This window comes from Rattus norvegicus, chromosome 7 (genome assembly GCF_036323735.1).
Source record: "Rattus norvegicus strain BN/NHsdMcwi chromosome 7, GRCr8, whole genome shotgun sequence".
NCBI classification, from domain to species: Eukaryota; Metazoa; Chordata; class Mammalia; order Rodentia; family Muridae; genus Rattus; species Rattus norvegicus.
Genome location: NC_086025.1, coordinates 49,785,556 through 49,806,868, shown reverse-complemented (window position 1 = coordinate 49,806,868; position 21,313 = coordinate 49,785,556). Strand labels below are relative to the sequence as shown.

Below are 21,313 nucleotides of genomic sequence, written 5' to 3'. Positions count from 1 at the left end.
TAGAGGCTCCTAAACTGAAGAATGGAGGAAGAAAACATGGTACATTTACACAGTGGAGTCTTACTCAGCTGTTAAAAATGACGACATCGTGAAATTGGCAGGCAAATGCATGGAAATAGAAACAATCGTCCCAAGTGAGGTGTCCCAGACTGAGAAAGGCAAATACAGTATGTACTCACTTATAAGCCAGTGTTAGCCATAATGTAATGATAACCAAGCTGTATACAATCCGTACACTCCCCATTAAAGGTAAGGATAAGGAGAGCTTGGGGGAGCAGGGAATGTGTGAATCTCACTGAAAAGGGGAAGTAGAGTAATCATCCTGGGGTAAACAGGGGGAAGGGAGTGGATGGAGGTAGAGGTGGGGATGGGGACAGAGAGTCAGGTGGGAGGATAGAGGAAGAGAGTACTGGGAGAGATAAGCTGGAACTGGAGGAGGCGCTGTCAACTCTGGAATGACCTGGAAGTCTAAGTCTTAAATGGACTCTTTGATTTGCTTTTCAGTGTAGTTCATTCATATTTTAAAAATTATTAAATATGAATACAAAAGCTTCAAAATTAAATAATTTCATTCTTTACAATATCAGAGTGCTTTAAATTAGTATTTATAATTTTTAAAAGTAAATAATTATAATTTACAATTATAACTATAATTAAAATATCATATTTATAGTATTCTGGAAAGGTGCTTTAAATCTGTTTTATACAGATTTATTCATTCACAACTCTGAAATCTGAAATGTCCTGTTCAGGAGAGCTTTGCACAATAGAATATAGTCTCAGTGCACATTTTGTACTTATGCCAATGATGTCCAGAACTGAAGTATATATATAGTAATTGGGCCAGGTAAGCGGTATTTTTAAAGCTGGCTGAATATTATTTTTAAGTCAGTTATTTTGATATGCTATTTTGTTGTTTTTCCCTGCTGAAGTTATTACTCAATTCTGAGATAATTGTCAGGGAGTTATTTTGATCTGGTTTGTGATGATTGGTTTAAGGGCATAGAAAAAGAAGAAAACTTCACCCCTAATACTTACCTTATCTAAAGCTATCACTCTTTTTCTAATACTAGTGAGACTTTCTCAGGTAGGTATAGTGTAAGAGACTAGAAGAAACAGGTAGCTCTCATTAGAGAAGGGAATTAGAATAGATGTTTACAGATGTGTGGGAGGCATTTGGGATGGGAAGATTTAATGGGTAACGAAAAAGGAGAGCAGAAGTGAGAGGGTTTGGGAAGAGACAGCAAAAATTAGTGGGCATTTAAGAGGGTAGAATGGAGAATTGAGACATAATATAGTAGAATATATATAGAATACATAGAATATATATATTCTACTGTATATATGAAGGAAATGTAATTAAATCACCAAATCATGGGGGAGACAGACCTAACTGGTCATTTCTTGTCATCTTGTCACCAAGCAAAACTTCCAGTACTGAGTTTGGGTTACATCTAAACGACTTATTGGCCAGAGAACCCCAAACAACCCAAGTTGTTGCCAAGACAGTAGGTTGCTCTCTATAAACTGACATTGTAGAAGACCGCCCCTACATAGTTCATTGAAAATGGGGATGTCAAACTGGTACCTATATAGTGCTTCTGCCCTAATTTCTAGTATCTTTGTTACAGATGTCACTCTCCATAATGTCTGGCTGTGGGTCTCTATATTTGTGTGTATCTGCTGGAGGAGAAAACTTCTCTTATGGGATGTCTCTATCAAAGTCCTCCACTTGGAGCTCAGCAAACCTTATGCAAGTGGAGGTTGAAAGAAGGTAAAAGCCAAAGGGGATGATGGACACCAAGAACATGAGACCCTCTAAATCAACCTGATTAAAGCTCATATGAACTCTAAGAAAATGAAGCAGTATTCACAGGTACTCACCATGTCCTCAGTGTATATATTATAGGTCTCAGTTTACTTTTTATGGGGTTTCTGAATGAGTGAATGAGTAGGTTTCTGACTCTTGTGCCTTTTCTTCAGCATTTCTCCTTCTGTTTGTTCATCCTGTTCAACTCGGATGTGTTAGTTTTTGTTGAGTTTTGTTTTATTATATCAGATTTATTTTATTATTATCTCTTAGAAGCCTGCTTATTTTCTAATAAGAGACAAAAAAGGGATGGATCCAGATAGGAGGAGACATGAGGAGGAGCTAGGAGGAGTAAAGAGAGGAAAAGCTATACCTAGGATATATTATTTGAGGGGGAAAGTCTTATTTTCAATGAAAAGAAAAATAAATAAACAAAATGCACACACACACGTGTGTGTGTGTGTGTGTGTGTGTGTGTGTGTGTGTGTGTGTGTGTGTCCAGATATTGCCTTGTTTAATTTTCTATTGCTCTGGTAAAACACCATAACCAAGGTAAGAAACAGAAGGAATTTAGGAATTATAACTCTGGAAAGATAGGAGTCCATTACCACCATGTCAGGGGCATAGCTAAGCAGACATGACACTGGAGCTGCAGCTGAAAGTTCACATTTTAATCCAAAAACAGTAAGCTGAGAGCATATCAGAAATGGTAGGAGTATTTTGAAATCTCATGAAGGCTTCTAGCGACACGCCTTCTCCACCAAGGACATACTTTCTAATCCTTCCAAACCAGTTCCACCAACTGGGAATCAAGTATTGAAATATATGAACATGGGATGATTCGCATTCAAACTACTATTTTTCATTCCTGTCCCCCATATACTTGTGGCCATATCATTATGCAAAATAAGGTTAGTCTAAATTTGAACCCCCCCTAGATGGGAACTAATGCAAAGAAGTATTTGTTCTCATAGCCAGATATTACTCAAAGATTGAAAGACCTTGAAAACCTCAGTCCTAAATTGAATGTCTTCATCAAATCACTCCCCACCCCCTTCATTACTTAGAGAACCCAATGGAAGTAGAGTTCAGAGGAGTGTAAGAGCCAAAGGGGACGGAGAACACAAGGAAGGAAATCCTTCTAAATCAACCTGATCAAAGTCAAGACTTCTATAAACTTACAGAGAATGTAGCAGAAAGCACGGGGACTGCACACTTCACCAGAGGTCCTTTGCACTCACATTATGGCTTTCAACTTACTAATTTATGGGATTCCTGAGTGTGCTAACCAGTGAGTCTCACTGTTCTGTGTTCTGTTGGGCTCATTACCTTTTATTGTACTGTCTTGTTCAACTTCAATGTGCTAGTTTTGTTTTATCTCACATTTCTTTTGTTTTTTTTTTTAAATCCTTTTAAACTTTTCCTCACCAAAAATATCTTCAGAAAATATTAATTTATGCATGTCTATACCTGTCAATATATAAAAGCCATCTTCCTTGTGGCCCTGTGTACTAAAGGCTTTCCATGGAGATCTCTGACCCAGCCAGTCCAGGTGCCAGGGTTCAGGTGAAGGGGAGAGAACGCAAGCAGGAGAAGGAATTTATTCCTTCTGGAAAGGATCCTTATAAAAGTCATGGGGTGGGTCAGGGTCTGACAGTAGATACTTCCTATTGGCTTGGTCTGAGAGCTTGGGGATACCTTATCGACATATGGTAGAGCTTGGGGTGCTGCTCTTATGTGACTGATAACTACAAACCTCTCTACAGGGAGGTTGCTATGGGGGGGGTAAGCTACATGAGAGGGACCTGGTGCCCAGGAACAGATGAAACACCAATGGTCCCTTGAGGGTCACTAGGGTTTGTTACCTTAGCTCAACCAGGAACCAGACTGCCTTTCACAGTCCACCGCCCTATACTTCCTAATTTTACAACCTAAATTTTCTTTGAAAATCTATATATGTGTGGAATATAATTATTCACTACCAACTTGCCCCTTTTCATTTTTATTGGATATTTCTTTATTAACATTTCAAATGTTATTCCCTTTCCCAGTTTCCTGTCCATAAGCCCCCTATTCCCCCCCTCCCCTTCTTCTATAAAGGTGTTCCACACCCAACCACCCCACTTCCCGCCCCCTGACATTCCCTTACACTGGAGGTCAAACATTAGCAGGACAAAGGGCTTCTCCTTCCTTTGGTGACCAACAAGGCCATCCTTTGCTACATGTGCAACTGGAGCCATGGGTCCGACCATGTATAATCTTTGGGTAGTGGTTTAGTCCCTGGGAGCTCTGATTGGTTAGCATTGTTGTTCTTATGGGGTTGTAAGTCCTTTCAGATCTTTCAATCCTTTCTCTAATTCCTACAACTGGGATCCCATTCTCAGTTCAATGGTTTGCTGCTAGAATTTGCCTCTGTATTTGACATGCTCCGAATGCATCTCTCAGGAGACATCTATATCCGGTTCCTGTCAGCATGCATTTCTTAGCTTCATCAATCTTATCTAGTTTTGGTGGCTATGTATATATTGGCCACATGGGGGGCAGGATCTGAATGACCATTCCTTCAGTCTCTGCTCCAAACTTTTAATATTTTTGTTCTACCTTTTACCAAAGAGTGAAGCGTCTGCACTTTGGTCAACTTTGAACTTCATGTGGTCTGTGGATTGTATCTTGAGTAATTCGAGCTTTTGAGCTAATATCCAATTATAAGGGAGTGCATACCATGTGTCTTTTTCTGTGATTGGGAACCTCACTCAGGATGATATTTTCTAGTTCAGTCTATTTGCCTTTGAATTTCATAAAGTCATTGTTTTTTATTGCTAAGTAGTACTCCATTGTGTAGATGCGCCACATTTTTTTAATCCATTCCTCTGTTGAAAGGCATCTGGGTTCTTTCCAGCTTCTGGCTATTATAAATAAGGCTGCTATGAACATAGTGGAGCATGTGTCTTGGTTATATGTTGGGGCATCTTTTGGGTGTATGCCCAGGAGTGGTATAGCTGGGTCCTCAGGTAGTGGAATGTCCAATTTTCCGAGGAACATCTAGACTAATTTCCAGAGTAGTTGTACCAGTTTGCAATCCCACCAACAATGGAGGAGTGTTCCTTCTTCTCCACATCCTCTCCAGTATCTGTTGTCACATGAGTTTATGATCTTAGCCATTTTGACTGGTGTGAGATGGATTTGCATTTCCCTGATGACTAACGATGTTGAACATTTCTTTAGGTGCTTCTCAGTCTTTCGCTATTCCTCAGCTGAGAATTCCTTGCTTAGCTATGTACCCCATTTTTAATAGGGTTATTTGGCTCTCTGGAGTCTAACTTCTTGAGTTCTTTGTATATTTTGTGTATTAACCTCTATCAGATGTAGGACTGGTAAAGATCTTTTCCCAATCTGTTAGTTGACGATTTGTCCTAATAACAGTGTCCTTTGTCTTACAGTAGTTTTGCAATTTTATGAGGTCCTATTTCTCTATTCTTGATCTTAGAGAACAAGCCATTGGGGTTTTGTTCAGGAAATTTTCCCCAGTGCTCATGTGATCGAGACTCTTCCCCACTTTTTATTTTATTGGTTTGAGTGTACCTGAAGATCCTTGATCCACTTGGACTCAAGCTTTGTACAGGGCAATACGAATTTGTCAATTTGCATTCTTCTACATGCTGAACTCCAGTCGAATCAGCACCATTTGTTGAAAATGCTCCTTTTTTCATTGGATGGTTTAGCTCCATTGTCAAAGATCAAGTGACCATAGGTATGTAGGATCATTTCTGGATCTTCAATTCTATTCCACTGATTTACTTGCCTGTCTCTGTACCAATACTGTTTTTTCACTATTGCCTTGTAATACTGCCTGATGACAGGGATGGTGATTCCCACAGAAGTTCTTTTGTTGTTGAGTATACTTTTCACTATCTTGGGTTTTTTGTTATCCCAAATCAATTTGCAAATTGTTCTTTCTATCTCTATAAAGAATTGAGTAGGAATTTTGATGGGGATTGCATTGAATCTGTAGGTTGCTTTTGGCAAAATGGTCATCTTTACTATATTAATTCTGACAATCCATGAACATGGAAGATCCTCCCATCTTCTGAGATCTTCCTCAATTTCTTTCTTCAGAGACTTGACGTTCTTGTCATACAGATCGTTCACTTGCTTAGTTAAAGTCACACCAAGATATTCTATATTATTTGGGAGTATTGTGAAGGTTGTCATTTCCCTAATTTCTTTCTCAGCCTGTTTATCCTTTGAGTAGAAGAAGGCTACTCATTTGTTTGTGTTAATTTTATACCCAGCCACTTTGCTGAAGTTGTATATCAGGCTTAGTAGTTCTATGGTGGAACTTTTGGAATCACTTAAGTATACTATCATATCATCTGCAAATAATGATATTTTGACTTCTTCCTTTCCAATATTTATCCCTCTGACCTCCTTTTGTTGTCTGATTGTTCTGGGTAGGACTTTGAGAACTATATTGAATAAGTAGGGAGAAAGTAGGCAGCCTTGTCTAGTCCCTGATTTTAGTGAGATTGCTTCAAGTTTCTCTACATTACTTTAATGTTAGCTGCTGGTTTGCTGTATATGGCTTTTACTGTGTATAGATATGGGGCTTGAATTCCTGATCTTTCCAGGACTTTTATCATGAAGGGGTGTTGCATTTTTTTCAAATGCTTTCTCAGCATTTAATGAAATGATCATGTGGTTTTTCTTTTTTTTTTTTTGAGTTTGTTTATATAATCAATTACATTGATGGATTTCCATATATTAAACCATCCCTGCATCCCTGGGATAAAGCCTACTTGCTCATAAAGGATGATTGTTTTAATGTGTACTTGGATTCAGTTTGAAAGAATTTTATTGAGTATTTTTGTTTTGATATTTATAAAGGAAATTTGTCTGAAGTTCTCTTTCTCTGTTGGGTCATTGTGTAGTTTAGGAATAAGCGTAATTGTGGCTTCATAGAAAGAATTGGGTAGTGCTCTGTCTGTTTCTATTTTGTAGAATAGTTTGGACAGTATTGGTATGAGGTCTTTTATGAAGGTCTGATAGAATTCTGTACTGTACCCATCTGGTCCTGGGTTCTTTTTGGTTGAGAGAATTTTAACAACTGCTTCAATTTCTTAAGGACTTCTGGGATTGGTTAGGATCAGGATCTGATCTTGATTTAACTTCGGTACCTGGTATTTGTCCATTTCCTCCAGATTTTCCAGATTTATTGAACATAGGCTTTTGTAGGAAGATCTGATGATTTTTTTAATTTCCACAGATTCTGTTGTAGTGTCTCCCTTTTCATATCTGATTTTGTTAATTTGGACACACTCTCTGTGCCCTCTGGTTAGTCTGGCTAAATGTTTATCTATCTTGTTGATTTTCTCAAAGGACCAGCTCCTGGTTTTGTTGGTTTTTTGTATATTCCTTTTTGTTTCTACTTGGTTGATATCAGTGCTGAGTCTGATTATTTCCTGCCTTATACTCCTCTTGGGTGTGTTTGTTTCTTTTTGTTCTTTTAGGTGTGCTGTCATACTGCTAATGTATGCTCTCTCTTGTTTCTTTTTGGAGGTACTCAGAACTATGATTTTTTTTCCTCTTAGCACTGCTTCATTGTGTCCCATAAATTTGGGAATGTTGTGCCTTCATTTTCATTAAATTCTAAAAAATCTTTAATTTCTTTCTTTATTCCTTTCTTGACCAAGTTATCATTGTGTAGAGTATTGTTCAACTTCCATGTATAAGTGGACTTTCTGTCATTTTTGCTGTTATTGAAGACCAGCCTTAGTCCATGGTGATCTGATAGGATGCGTGGAATTTTTTTAATCTTCTTGTATCTGTTGAGGTCTGTTTTGTGATTGATTATATGGTTAATTTTGGAGACGGTACTGTGAGGTGCTGAGAAGAAAGTATATTCTTTTGTTTTAGGATGAAATACTCTATAAATATCTCTTTAGTACATTGGGTTCATAACTTCTGTTAGTTTCGCTATGTCTCTGTTTAATTTCTGTTTCTATGATCTGTCCATTAATGAGAGTGGGGCTTTGAATTCTCCTACTATTATTGTGTGAAGTGCAATGCATGCTTTGAGTTTTAGTAAGGTTTCTTTTATGAATTTAGGTGCCCTTGTACTAGGAGCATAGATCTGTAGGATCTACAATTACTAACTGTACTCAGTGTAGCAAAGGTTTAGAACTATTCTTTGTAGTTTAGAGAAAAAAACATTAAATATACAACTGAAAACATTAGCTATCTCTTACCTAGTATCCACTAGTAACCAATTGTTCAATAAAAAAGAATAGGGCTTCACTGGCCTCTCCTTAGTCTATACAATTGGCTGATGACAGACAGCATTCTGCAGACCCAGCACAACAAAAATTGTTGTGAGATCATGAGTGTATTATATGCTAAAATAGAATTTCATAGCCCTTCTTTGTATCTTCCTGCTTTTTCTTTCAATCCCTTCATCTTAAACTACATTTTCCTATCTTTACCTACAACCTTTTCCTCCCAATTTCATATGCCCTTGCTTTAAACTCACCAAGTCTATCCAGTGCTGTGTTTGTGGGTGTAAAATAGTCTAACTGATCATGAATAGTCTCTTAGCAGATACTGAAGTAAACTCTACCTTTTAAGACCCATCAATTGCCAATAACTTATCAGCTAGGGGTATGATTTCATGAACTCCCACCCCTTATTTGCTGGAATTTTGTCAGGCTAGATCTTGTAAAAGTCTTGATATATATTTACAGCCACTATGAATTCATGTGACCAATGGCCCTGTCATAAACAGCAAATACTCTTCCCCAATGATCGCTGAGTGTTAAGATAAAGAGTATGATGTATGATGTGTGTGTATACATATATATATATATGTATATATATATATATATATATATATATATATATGCTATTTAAAGTGGAACACCTCACAATCTCTTCTTCCATACACATTGCCCAGTTGTGGAAATCTCTATTGATCAACATCTATATAGAAAAGATGTTAGATTTGACTCTTTAGATGGATGTATGTATTTCAAAATTGAGTCATAGAAATCAGAAAAACAGTAAAGAATCTCAGAAAGGGACAGTGGCTAGAGAACAGCAGTCCTAGAAATCAGTTTATCAGACAGAAATCTCAGGCACTTCCTTTTGAGTCTATGGCAAGGCAACTAGAGAGGCTCCCAAAATAATACAAATTATTGTCATTCCTCTTGTGTGCCAACCAGAACTCTGATGAGATCCTTCCTATTGCTTAATGCAACAAACACCATTGTTATATAATTTAGAGAAAACACGCTGGATCTGAGCTGGAAAGTTCCTCAGCACTGGTTAGCTTTCATAATGCCAGTTGGTGCTTTGTAGCTTTGTGGGCAAGACACGGCATCAATGCTCTTGTGTCGAGATAAGCTCTACCAGCTACTATGCAATTCTAACCAAGATATGTCTGTGACTGCAATAGTGGCATGACTATATGGTAGCAACCAACCATTCTTAGCTTAGATTCAAGACTGACTCCATAAGAGAGAATACAAGGACATGCTATAAATCTAGTCAAAATCCCATACCTTGGAGGTCATAGGCCATATGAGAGAAACCTAACCGCTGTTGTTTAGCTAACTGTATTATAAATATTTGTTTTACCTCCATTGTTGTATTTAGTTTTTCTGTAAGAAGCATTTTAATGACTATTTTATTACAGATATTTATTTTCTTGTATGGCTTTTCATTATAGAACGATGACTTAGTCATCATGAAGTGTTCAACAGCTCATTTTTGTATTTTTTACTTTATTTTTCTAGGTTTTTAGTTTCTGAGCCCTTAGATTTGTCTAACATAAATAATTTGTAACCTATATTATGTTATATGGATAAAAAATTCATATACATGTATGTTGTGTAAAAGAAAACACACACACATACACACACACGTGCACACACACACACACACACACACACACACACACCGCTATCTTGCATTTTTCCCTTAACACTTAAGTTCTATTCGTGCTCTGCTGTTTTGCAGTATTCCACAATTACTTTTCCATTGACTTAGAAATGAAAAGTTAGATTGCATCCATCACTGACACCAACATAAGTATCGAAGTGAAATCCTTGATACCCTTCCACCATGGTATACCTGAGTTTTTCTTACCATTCTCTAATGGACATGATCACGCAATTTCCATCCACTAAGTGCGATAAGCCCGAGCTTTGAAACCGCTCTGTTCATGCGCTTTTCTACATTATGCTGAGAACTGCCATCAAATCCATCAATGAATCAAAATAAATGAAATTGTCCTTTGACTTTAACTTTCCAATGAAGTTGTGAGAGTCCCTTCATTTACTTTACCATTCTTATTTGCCTTTCTGTAAATTCACTTTCCTGACTAATATCCAGTAGAGGTTCCTAAATGTGTATTGTCATATTTCCTAGAAAACTGAGTTTCAGAATTTAAAAGTGACCCTTTGTAGCCTTCAGGGAAGGAGTCTTTTGTTAAACCCGACTCTCATTTTAAATCATATCCTCATATATTTTCACACTGCTAGTTGACAGTTTCTTTTGCCTGTTGAAAAATTTCACTTTGAAATTATGTAAAAATTTTGTCTGTGTTGAATACAGTTTGAATTGGATTATAACCATGACATCTTCTTTATAAGTTGAGCTAATTTTCCCAATTCAGTGCCCTCTTAACATTTTTCTATGTAAATTTGAATCTATTTCTGAATTTCCAATTCATGCCTTTGGTCTATGTGTGTGTGTGTGTGTGTGTGTGTGTGTGTGTGTGTGTGTGTGTATATACATACATATATGATATATGTGTGTGTATGTATGCACATATATGTATATGGGTATGTATTTGTATATATGATGTATATGTTTATGTATATATGTATATACATATATATACATACATGCATAATACATTTTACATCTAGATCATATATATACTATACATGTACATATACATGTACACACACATATACATATATACATTCATATCCACACATACATACATAATATGTTGTATATTCAGAGTGTATCCTACTCTTGGTAGTCTCTGTTTTGCTCCTTCTCTTCAAAACTGGCATGTTATCAACGCTAAATGGAAACTGACCTTACTGCCATGGTCCTTGTAGGTAGAGTCTTTTGTAGGTTATTAGAACATAAGAGTCAGGCTTTTAACTACTGAAATTCATAGTTTAAAAAGGCTACACTTCTAGCATGTGAGAACTGAGCATGACTAAATGGGACCCAGCAAATGGGTCTTCACCAGATACAGATTCTTACCACTTTGATCTTGAAATTCTGAACATCCAAATCTGCAAAACAAAAATCTACTATTTTGGTCCATTCATTGCAAGGTATTCTGTCTTAGAAGTCCAAAAGCACTAAGATATATTTAAAGATAAGTACTGTTTTATACCAGTTTTAACATAGACCTAAAGTATTAAAAACTTTTCTTGTGGTCTCTTGAGATCAGGCTATGCCATACTCATAATTACTAAATATTGTATTAAATAATGTAGGCATTTATTTATTCATTCATTTGTTTATTTATTGGTTTGGTTTTGTTAAATTTGTTTTTGGTTATCAGCCTTCCTTTCCCTGGGAGACTTCGTTTTACAAGCACCTTTTAACTAGATTTCTCTGAATGAAACCAGAAACTACAGCATTTTTCAGGGACCAATCATTCATTCCTGGGCACAGAATGGGATTCAGTCACCCTATAGGTTTATTGGACGGATTGTAACTGTGTATGTGTCCTCTGTGAACATATTAAAATCACATCATGGAAAAGAGGATCAAGAACTTATCAGACATAACAGATAAGGAAAGGGTATAACTCTTTTACCTGGACTCCAAGAGTGACACTTCACAATGAGATAGTATGGTCTCACACCAACCTATCATCTGAAACCCTGTTTGTGGGACAAGGTCTAAGAACATGCCACATGTGTCTGGGACATCAGTCTGACTCAAGCCCCTACTGTGGACACAACCTATTCAACTGCCTTCTAGACCACGTGTTCTTTCACTTCAACCTAACTCACTTCCTGCCTCGGGTCCATCTCCAGTTCTCTGCCCAATTCAGCTTCAAACCTCTCACCTAAGCTTTTACAGCATCTCTCCCTCAAACTTGAATCCAGCAGCTCCAGCAGAAGATCCTCCTGGCCTGGTTCCTTACCTTATATAGACGTCCTCTCAGCTGACTTCTGAAGTCCCTTGAACTCTGTTGCAGCCATTTTTTATTAGATATTTTATTTATTTACATTTCGAATGTTCTCCCCTTTCCCGGTTTTCCCTCTGCAAACCCCCGTCCCATCCCCCCTCCCCTTGCTGCTATGTGGGTGCCCACCCACCCACCTACCCACTTCCGCCTTCCCGCCTTTTAAACTTGTATTCGTCTGTAAACTGTATGTGTGCGTGTAGGTATATTTATTGTGTACTGTGTGTCACAAGAGTTAACATTACTATTTATGAGGCAATAAACAAGCTGTCTTTTGCCCTGGCAAAGCAACCAAGATAGGATTATATGACAAGTCAGTCTCACTGAAAGGACTGGATTCTGAATGTCTATTTTTATTCAGTAGGTTATAATGTTGTAAAAGGATTCAAATGTGTTTCACTATGTTCCTGTACTGTTGAACTCATGACAGTCAGATATGAGTTTGGAACTAATTTGTGTAGCATTATACACATGTTTATAATAAGTCCATTTCACCATGGTTAGATTTGCATTCTGAGAATGAAGGAATTTGTATTTATTGATGTGTTTGATAGAATTTAAAATTTCCCGTAATTTCACTACATCGTTTTGGATTAATTAATTCCTAACTCATACTAAAACTTTTATTACTTCTACCCAGTTTATCATTAGGTTGAAGACTTGCAGTGTATTCTGTTGTTGTTATTTGACTTTTGATAGTATTTTAGGGGATTTGGGGGGGGGATTTATCAGAGCAAGCAAAAAACATTTTTCTTCTATTTGTTACATTCTCATTTCTCCTTCTCTTCTTTTAAAACTGGCTAGGGCAGAATATTCAGAACTGCAGTGTCAAGGCACATACATACCTAGTGACATCAATCATGGAACGTGTTCTATTTATTTCTGGATATCCTGCCTTTGTTACTGTAGCTTTTAGGACCTACAGAACTTTCCCACTATAGCTTCCTATATTTAAAAGCAAATCATAACAAGGTATTAATTTTATCACAACTTTTTCATATAATAGTAAGGTTACAGATTTTATATCAATCTAGAGAATGATCAGCTTTCTGATACCGGACAATAATCATATCCTTGTAGTCAGCTTCCATTGATCATGGTGAAACATTTTTAAAAGTTTTTCTTTTTTCCACATTTGCACGCCACAGTCTAAACAAGCATATGATTCTTTTATTTATTAATTTTGCTTGTGCTTTCTTTTCTTCCATTTCAAATCAAAGTCGCATTAATTTCAGAGAAAATGATTGGAAAACTTCCATTCTATCTCTCTATTCTGTACCAGTTCCTTGACAGTTTGCACGGACTTATCAATCAAAGCCATTTGGTCGGGCCTTTTCTTTGCAGAGCTAGAGCGCACGCTAATCACCGCCGAGCTTCCTTAGCAGGTTAGAGCCTCTTCACCTTTCTATTTTATACTGCATGAGTTTTGATATTCTACACATAAATTTTCTGACATTCTACGCACTTCTACTAGATTTTTAAGTTTTGTTCTCACATACCTACTAATGTTATGCCTTTTATAGATTAGAATCATAGAATCATGATAGTATCAGAAGTCCTTTATTTTCCTTCTGGATTTTCTGTATCTCAGAACTGTATGAGTTTCTGTGAACAGTTACCTGAAAATTGTCTATTAGTCATTTCAACAGACTAGATGTTCTTTGATTCATTAGCTCTTATTTTGTTGTTTTGGTTGATTCTGTCCTAGTTGATTTCTTCCTTATTTTGACTGGATTTCCCTTGCATTCTCTCCGTCTCTCCATCACCTAGCTTTTTGGAATGTGTGCTTGCCTTGATGGTTTTCTTTTTACTCTTTCTTCTGTGGTTAATGTACTCAATGGTATCGGTAGCCGTGCAGAGTTTGTATTCATACACGTTTTGGTACACAGTGCTTTCACTGCTATACAGTTTTAAATATTTTGTTTGTCTTATGTTCTTATATTATTATATCCTTATGTCCAGATATATGGGACTTAGATGATTTCATTTCATTGTGAGCATCTTTTCATCTTAGAAGTCAGTTTCGGATATTGTTGGTCTATTTGTTGAAAACAGGCTACTCCCTGCTCTAAGTTACTTCCTGATGTATAAAACAGTAGTTGTTCAGGCTGCGCTTAGCCCTGTAAGGTTCCCATTTTCACACAGTTTCTGATTTCATTTTGAGATAGAAGGAAGCCTGCGCCCCCGGGTAGAGTTACAATATCCCTCATCTGATCATCACTGCCCATACTGCGCTGAGGTAGATGACATATTTTGGGAACTAGAAAAGGTGCCACCCTGTAAGTTCATCAGGATGAGTTGACAATGAGAGACACATGACAGTTTTAAAATGTCAGGGAAAACTCAAAAACTTCCTGATGCACTAAAACAAGAGAAGGGTGTAACTCCCTCGGTTTGACTCCATAAACTGATGAACACACGGCACCAGGATGGCCAAGACCCAGTGATCTGACACCCGGTGTGTTTCCCAAACAGAGAAGTCTCACCTGCTCTCTGGGTCTCCTGTGAGCTTGGTCCCTGCTGTGGAGGCCTGAACAACTGCCCACCTACACACCTAGACACCTAGACACCTGGCCATTTAACCTCTTCGTTACTTAGCCTCCTCATCACCTAGCCACCTAACCACCTAACCACCTAACCACCTAACCACCTAGCCACCTAACCACCTAACCACCTAGCCACCTAACCACCTAACCACCTAACCACCTAGCCACCTAGCCACCTAACCACCTAACCACCTAACCACCTAACCACCTAACCACCTAGCCACTTAGCCACTTCGCTACTTGTCAGTACTGAACAGGACATCCTTCTTAGGACGGAGTTCTGTGTCTTGCTTTCTATTGTGACTCTCCTAGCTAGAGAGCAACAGCCTCTTCCCCGAGGCTGGTTTGACTTCCTATCAATCAATAGAGACCCCATTAACAGTTCGATCAGGATACTTGTGAAACTCTAATGTATTCTATTTTGAGGTAATGCCTGCAGGTGTCAGACAAGGACATGAACCAGTCAAACAGATAAGAATGAAGACCCGATTAGATTGACTTCATCAACCTGGATCAGACTCTGGGAAGTCTAATAACAGGTGGTTTATTCCCAGTGCTTAAGCCCAGTATAATTTGGGGGGAAAAGCTCTCTAGTGTAATACAATCCCTGTTGTATAAGAGTAATTACATCAAAACGCAGGGTAGTGTCATTTCTTCCAAGAAGATGACTTCTAGAGATAGGCTGTCTATGGTAGCTTAAGGGCCTGGCTTTGCTCTCACAGATAGCAGGTGTTTCAGCTATTAACCACCTCTAGTCCTTAAGGGAGCATCGAGGAGCCTCTGGCTATAAAGTCATTTACATTACTAACTACTTCTGGTCCTCTTCTGGAAGCTTGGGGGAATCCCGTTGGATATAAGGAGCATTTACAAATATCTGACCTTGCTTGTTGGAATTTGGCATGGCCTGGTCTAACAGATAACACAGAATTTCAGACTGTTAATTCTTTCCAATTCCCAGCTTTCTGGATTAAAGAACAGGTTTTTATTGGAAAGACAATCCTGCATGCTTCACATTCCTGGTTTCCCTGGAGATCTGTGGGTGAAAGGATCTTCATGAACAGTTCCCAACCCTTTTAAATTTAAATCTATTCTGTAAACCATGTGCATGTGTGTAGGAATATATTTACTGTGTGCTATATGATATGGGAGTTAATATTAGTAATTAAGATTGGAATGACACACATTGGTTCATGTTTTAAGCTTTTCATCTTAGCACTGGGGAGGCAGAGGCAGCTGGATCTCTGAGAGCTCCAGGCCAGCCAGGGCTCTATAATCTCAGAAGGGAAAGAGGAGGGGAGCAATAAAAACAAATACATTCACCTTGGCCAGATTGCAAAATAGGCAGGATTTATCTGGCAGCATTCTGGCTGGCATTGACTCCACTGAGCCTTGTGGGTTTATTTTCATTCAATAAACTCTGACACCGGTGAGAGACACACATAAGCTTGTCTACGTTCATGACACTGTTAACTCGTAAAGCATCCTTTGCATTCCAAGCTGTGTTGGTTTCTGTGCCTGGATTTGAACAGTGTCTATAAATCAGAGCTCATCCTCTCTCAGGTGTTCTTCATTGATCATTTCTCTAAGCCAAGTTTACCATTTGTCTCACAAATGCTAAAACCATCTTTAAGTGAGTTTTCCTGTCGTTAAAATTGCTAACCCTGCTTCCTTTTGATTCACGCCGTCCTGAAATGGCTTTATTTCTATTTTCTTCTATTGCGGCTCCCCGTACCTCATTCATTAGTGCAAGTTCAGACTTTTCTTTTAGAGTTTTATTTTGTACTGACAATCATTATGTAAGGATCTATTTTTTATTATACATTTCTGTCATCACTTTAATTTTCCTCCATTTATATTGTTCGCTGAACATATCTCTTTCTGTTGTGAATGTAACACATGCTAAATTTATTTTTACCTACAGGTTATTCTCAGTTTCTGCTATGAGTCAGAAACGCATGCACATGTTATTTGCTTCTGTAAGTTTCTTCATCTGACAGCACCCATCTCGTCTTCTAGAACTGAGGGATGTATTCATTTATTTTGAAACTCTCTCTAAACTCTCATGAACTTCTATTAGTTCATGGGCTCATTATTTGAATGTATGTCTACTTTTGAATTCTTTCATAAAGAAAAGTAAACAAGTAGGGGGCATATAAATTGATAATTGTACATCTATATAGCATGTCGGTTTGTAGAGAGACTTAATTTGTACATTTGTTTTACTTAGACACTGTGACTTTCAGTTTCATATGCAGCAGTCCCCTGTGACTCATTTTCTGGCATTTGTCAGCAAGTACATCCTCCAAGAATTCGTGGGGGGAAAGGCTTGCATGTGCACAGGGGAGGTGAGTGGGGGGAGCATCTTTGGAGGATTAAGTCTTGAGGCACTACCCTAACAATATTTAAAATCCCACTCCTGTATTTAAGTGGCAGATAATCTGGAGAACTAATACTAATCTTCCTTCAAAATTTTACCAAGATACTTCACAGTTTCCCTGTATTGCAACTCTGTAGTTTTCCAGCATTGCTAACTTCATAGTTTTCCTGCATAGCTACTCCAGGTCAAACTCACCATTAGTCTGGTACTCTGTTGATAGAGGAATACTCTCCCTCTCTGGAAGGGCAACTCTTTGTTTTTGTTTGAAACTCTGGGCTATTTCAGTCCAATCTGTTTATTTCTGTTTGTGAGCAAGAATAGTCATCACTCAGATATATATTTCTGTCCCTTAAGATTCTTAGAAAATCTCATTAACGTTGAAAATTCTATTTCACTGTTGCAATCTCTTATCTCTTCCTCTTTCCTTCTCCATTTCTTTTCTGTTTGTTTGGGTATTTTGTGGGTGTTTGTGATGTTGGGAATGGAATTGAGAGCCTTGAACAGGCTAGTCAAAAGCTGTTCCCAGGAACTGCATCTACAGCCTTCCTTTTCATTGTGATACAATGGAAGAAAACCATTGACCTCATCTTTCAAATTATTGAATTTCAGTTCTACTCACTGTGCTGCACAAAGTTTCCATTTTCTCCTTCCCACCCCATTTTCACATACTGTTTTTGAACAAGGGTTCGGGAGCAGGCTAAACAAGCATTCCCTAGCTCCCTCTTGTGCTCTCTCTCTCTCTCTCTCTCTCTCTCTCTCTCTCTCTCTCTCTCTCTCTCCCTCCCTCCCTCCTTCCCTCCCTCCCTCTTCCCTTCCTCCCTTCCCCTCTCTCCCTCTCTCTGTCTTTGTTCTGTTTTGTTTTTGTTTTTTTGTTGTGATCTTGAGATAAAGTCTATCAACAAGTTGCTCAGATTTTACTTAAGCTTTCTCTGTAGCTAAGCTGACCTTGCAATTCTCTTGCCTCAGCCTCCTAAATAGCTGGGATCACAGGCATGGGCTGCTAAACTGGTCATTCCTGCCCAACAGAGCACCCCTCCCTGCCTCCTTCCTCTCTTTGCCTCCTCTCCTCTCCTGCTTTCACTTTCCCTTCCCTCTCTTCTCTTCCTCTACCCTTTCCCCCGTCAGGTCTCAGTGGATATGTTCCTGGCTCTGCCCCATCAAGAGGAGGGTCTGAAGGTGAAAGGAAAATAGCAAACAGAGATGGTAATGTTTTGAGGCTACCTGTGTTCTGCTTTATAGTGTTTCTATTCAGCAAGACCTGTGTCCTTTTGTCATGGGATGATGACGATTGATGCGGCTGGTTTTGTTTCTCTTTTGTAAGGATCTTCAAGGGGAAGGGGAAAGCTTCTAAGTAGACCCTTTCTTGCCTCCATTAGACATTCCATCCATGACCTCTCTCGTTAGTTTACCCTGGCAGCATAACAAGAAAGATCTATTTTCTGGTGTGTCTCTTAGAAAACCCCAGAATCCTCTCTGTTTCTGCTGCCTCCTAAGCCATGAGAGTCTTTGAAAAGGAAATAACAATTCTGATAAACACATAAACAGGTCCAAAATTCCAGCAGAGAAGAGGGGTTTTGAGTTTGTATGACTCTCGGTTTTGCTTTTGAATTTTTATGATAGGGAGTTAATGTGAAAACAACTTTAAAATGTTATAAAAATAAATATATAAAAGACAGCATAAAGAAATTGCCCTGTCATTAAATATTTTCATTAATGCAATGCTTTGTTTTTAAAAAATCATTGAATGCTAACTAAATGAATTGTAGTAAGCATAAGGAAGAATAAGAAGGAGGAGGAGAAGGAGAAGGAGAAGGAGAAGGAGAAGGAGAAGGAGAAGGAACACGCTATGACAGACTTTCCACTAGGATTTTAGAGCACAGAACAGACTCAACTTGAGACTTAAATTTATTTTTACCTCTTCTCCCCCACCCCCCACAGCAGATGCTAAAGGGACTCTCAGACTCACTTTTCCACTTCACAGTTGTTGGTATTTCCTCAAACTTCACAGAGAAACAGCACTGCTGCCGGGGCCGGATGGACCTAAGCATGTGTTAAGGTCCATGCGTCACTTCCTGCCTGTTCAGTACTCTGGTGGTGATGCACACAGTGATGATCACAAAGATAATGACGAGGATGGATCTCAGAAGAGCTTTTCAGGGATGACAATGACATTTCCGTAGTCCTGCTTTCATGAGACTAAACTGCTTGCTACCCTGAAATGATCTGACTCCCAGATGAGTGATATGTACTGATGTGTCTTGTTGCTTAGTGTAACGAGAATGAAAGCCACAACAGCCTGTTGTTCACCACCTAGGGGTGCATTTCACATTTGTTTTCCTTTCTCCTTCTCCAGCGTTGTACATGGGGCATGACTTACCCAAGAACCCAGATCATCTGCTTCCAGGAGCTCAGCCTTTACCTAAGACCGGTGCAGTCACTTTCTGAGCAGAGTCAAGCCTTAGATAACAAAGGAATGTGTCAATTACACTCCATCCTCTATTTTCAGTCCCCTCCTTCTGCTTCCCGGCCTCTCAGGGGATGCCTTCAGAGGACAACTTCCTTTGAAAGGTTGAGTTCCTGATTTTACCATTCACAATCTCAGCAAACCTGACCCGTGTTCTGCTTTCACAGTGCGTGGTAGGTGACTTCCTGGCTAATTGGATTTGAGAGGAGTTTTAATGGATAATGAGTTATTTTGCCTGTCCTCTTGAAGGGTATTCAAATAATTATCAGCAACCTACAAGGCTTAACTCAAGGGAATGAAATATGTGGTAATTTCCAGTCTCGTGGCAAGGGTAGGGGAGAAATGTCTTTGAATCACAGTGTGTGGGAGTGGCATGATTCTGGTTTAAGATGAGCTGAATCACAGGGTGTGGGCAGCCCTGCCTACACTGCCCACTGACAGGTTACAAAGCTCTGTGAGTGGCAACCTCAAGATACAGGTATTTAGAGGCTTAAGACTCAATCACCAAAGAACCACTGCAAACATGCCCCCCCCACACACACAAATTCTGCCTATATTCCTTATACATCAGAGTTAAGAAGTTCAGTTTTATTGGGAATGTTTTAAAGAGATTTTTAGCAATTTTATTTGTTTTTTGCTACGTATTTCATATTACATGAAAATAATGAGGTCAACTAATTGGATAACTAGTTACAGTTTCAAAGATTTGTTTTGTTTTGTTTTGTTTTGTTTTGTTTTTCTTACAATAGCCTACAAAGCCTCACCTGGTCTAGACCCGAGATCATCCCTCTTCATCTCCTTTAGTTCCCAACCCCCAGTCAAGCTGTGTTATCTTCATCCCCTTCCCCTTGACCTAAAGCCTTCCTCCAGATCTGTTTCACAGTAAACCATTTCCCAAATGCTCCATAAAGCATAGTGCTCGCACATCAATCCCTTGTTCCTGTCTGTCTGTCTCTGTTTATTTTTGAATCAAGGTTTCACACAGCCCAGGCTGACATTAAGTCGCTATGCAGTGACTTAGCAGTCCTGAATTTTTTATCATGATCTTCTACTTCCAGAGAGCTCCCATTACAGATGTGAGCCACCTCAGCTGCTTTATCTAGTGCTAGGTATGGACTAGGTAGGGACACGCATAGGAGACAAAGCACTGTACCACCGAATTCACATCCACAGCCCTTCTTTATTTACCGTTTACCCAAAATCATCTAAATATATTTTATATCTTTCTCCAGTACAGCATAAATTTCAGTCAGAAAAAAAAATTATTACGCTCACTGAAGCTGTGTGGTTCTTAAAATTAGTAAAGTTTAGCAATTATTTGCTAGTGAATGAATCGACAAACCTTATGTATATTATGCAAGAAACCTTATAATTATGAAACAGTGTTAAACAAGTGGGAACAACAAACTTTGAAATGTCTTAAAGCACATAATGTGTTGTATAAACGAAAGGTAGTGTCTCCCAGTGATTGCTGGGATTAGTGACTACAGTGTTGTAAACTGTCCTGTAGAGCTGGGATGTTTTTGCAGGTATCAAAGCCAGCGCATGACCCAGGATAACTCTGTTCCTCAGCTATAACTTCACTTCTGGAGCTTGACCTTTTCATCATTACAATAATGCCTATCTGAGAATATTTATATGTAAAAGAATGCCAATAAAATCAATACACAAATAAGCAACCATGTGAAAGAATTTCTTTCATTCCTTACTATCCATCAGGAACTATCAGTTGATTATTCTTTATGGCTAAAATTGTAGGTTATAAATGCTATTTTTAGAATGGCTTATACAGTTGGATGGCAAATGCAATTTGGGTTTCAGCACCATGAGTCAAATATATCAAATTTACTGTCCTGTTCTGTTTTACATATCATTGTCATTGAGGCGAGAGAACCGGCTA

General features: G+C 38.5%; 1 long non-coding RNA gene across 1 annotated transcript; it reads left to right on the top strand.

Annotated features, from left to right (window-relative positions):
- Positions 1-17,756: 17,756 nt before the first annotated feature.
- LOC134479688 (uncharacterized) lies at positions 17,757-21,088 on the top strand. The gene is made up of 3 exons (XR_010053303.1): positions 17,757-18,152; positions 19,303-19,586; positions 20,943-21,088. It is a non-coding gene; the product is annotated as an uncharacterized LOC134479688 (long non-coding RNA).
- The last annotated feature ends 225 nt before the right edge of the window (positions 21,089-21,313 follow it).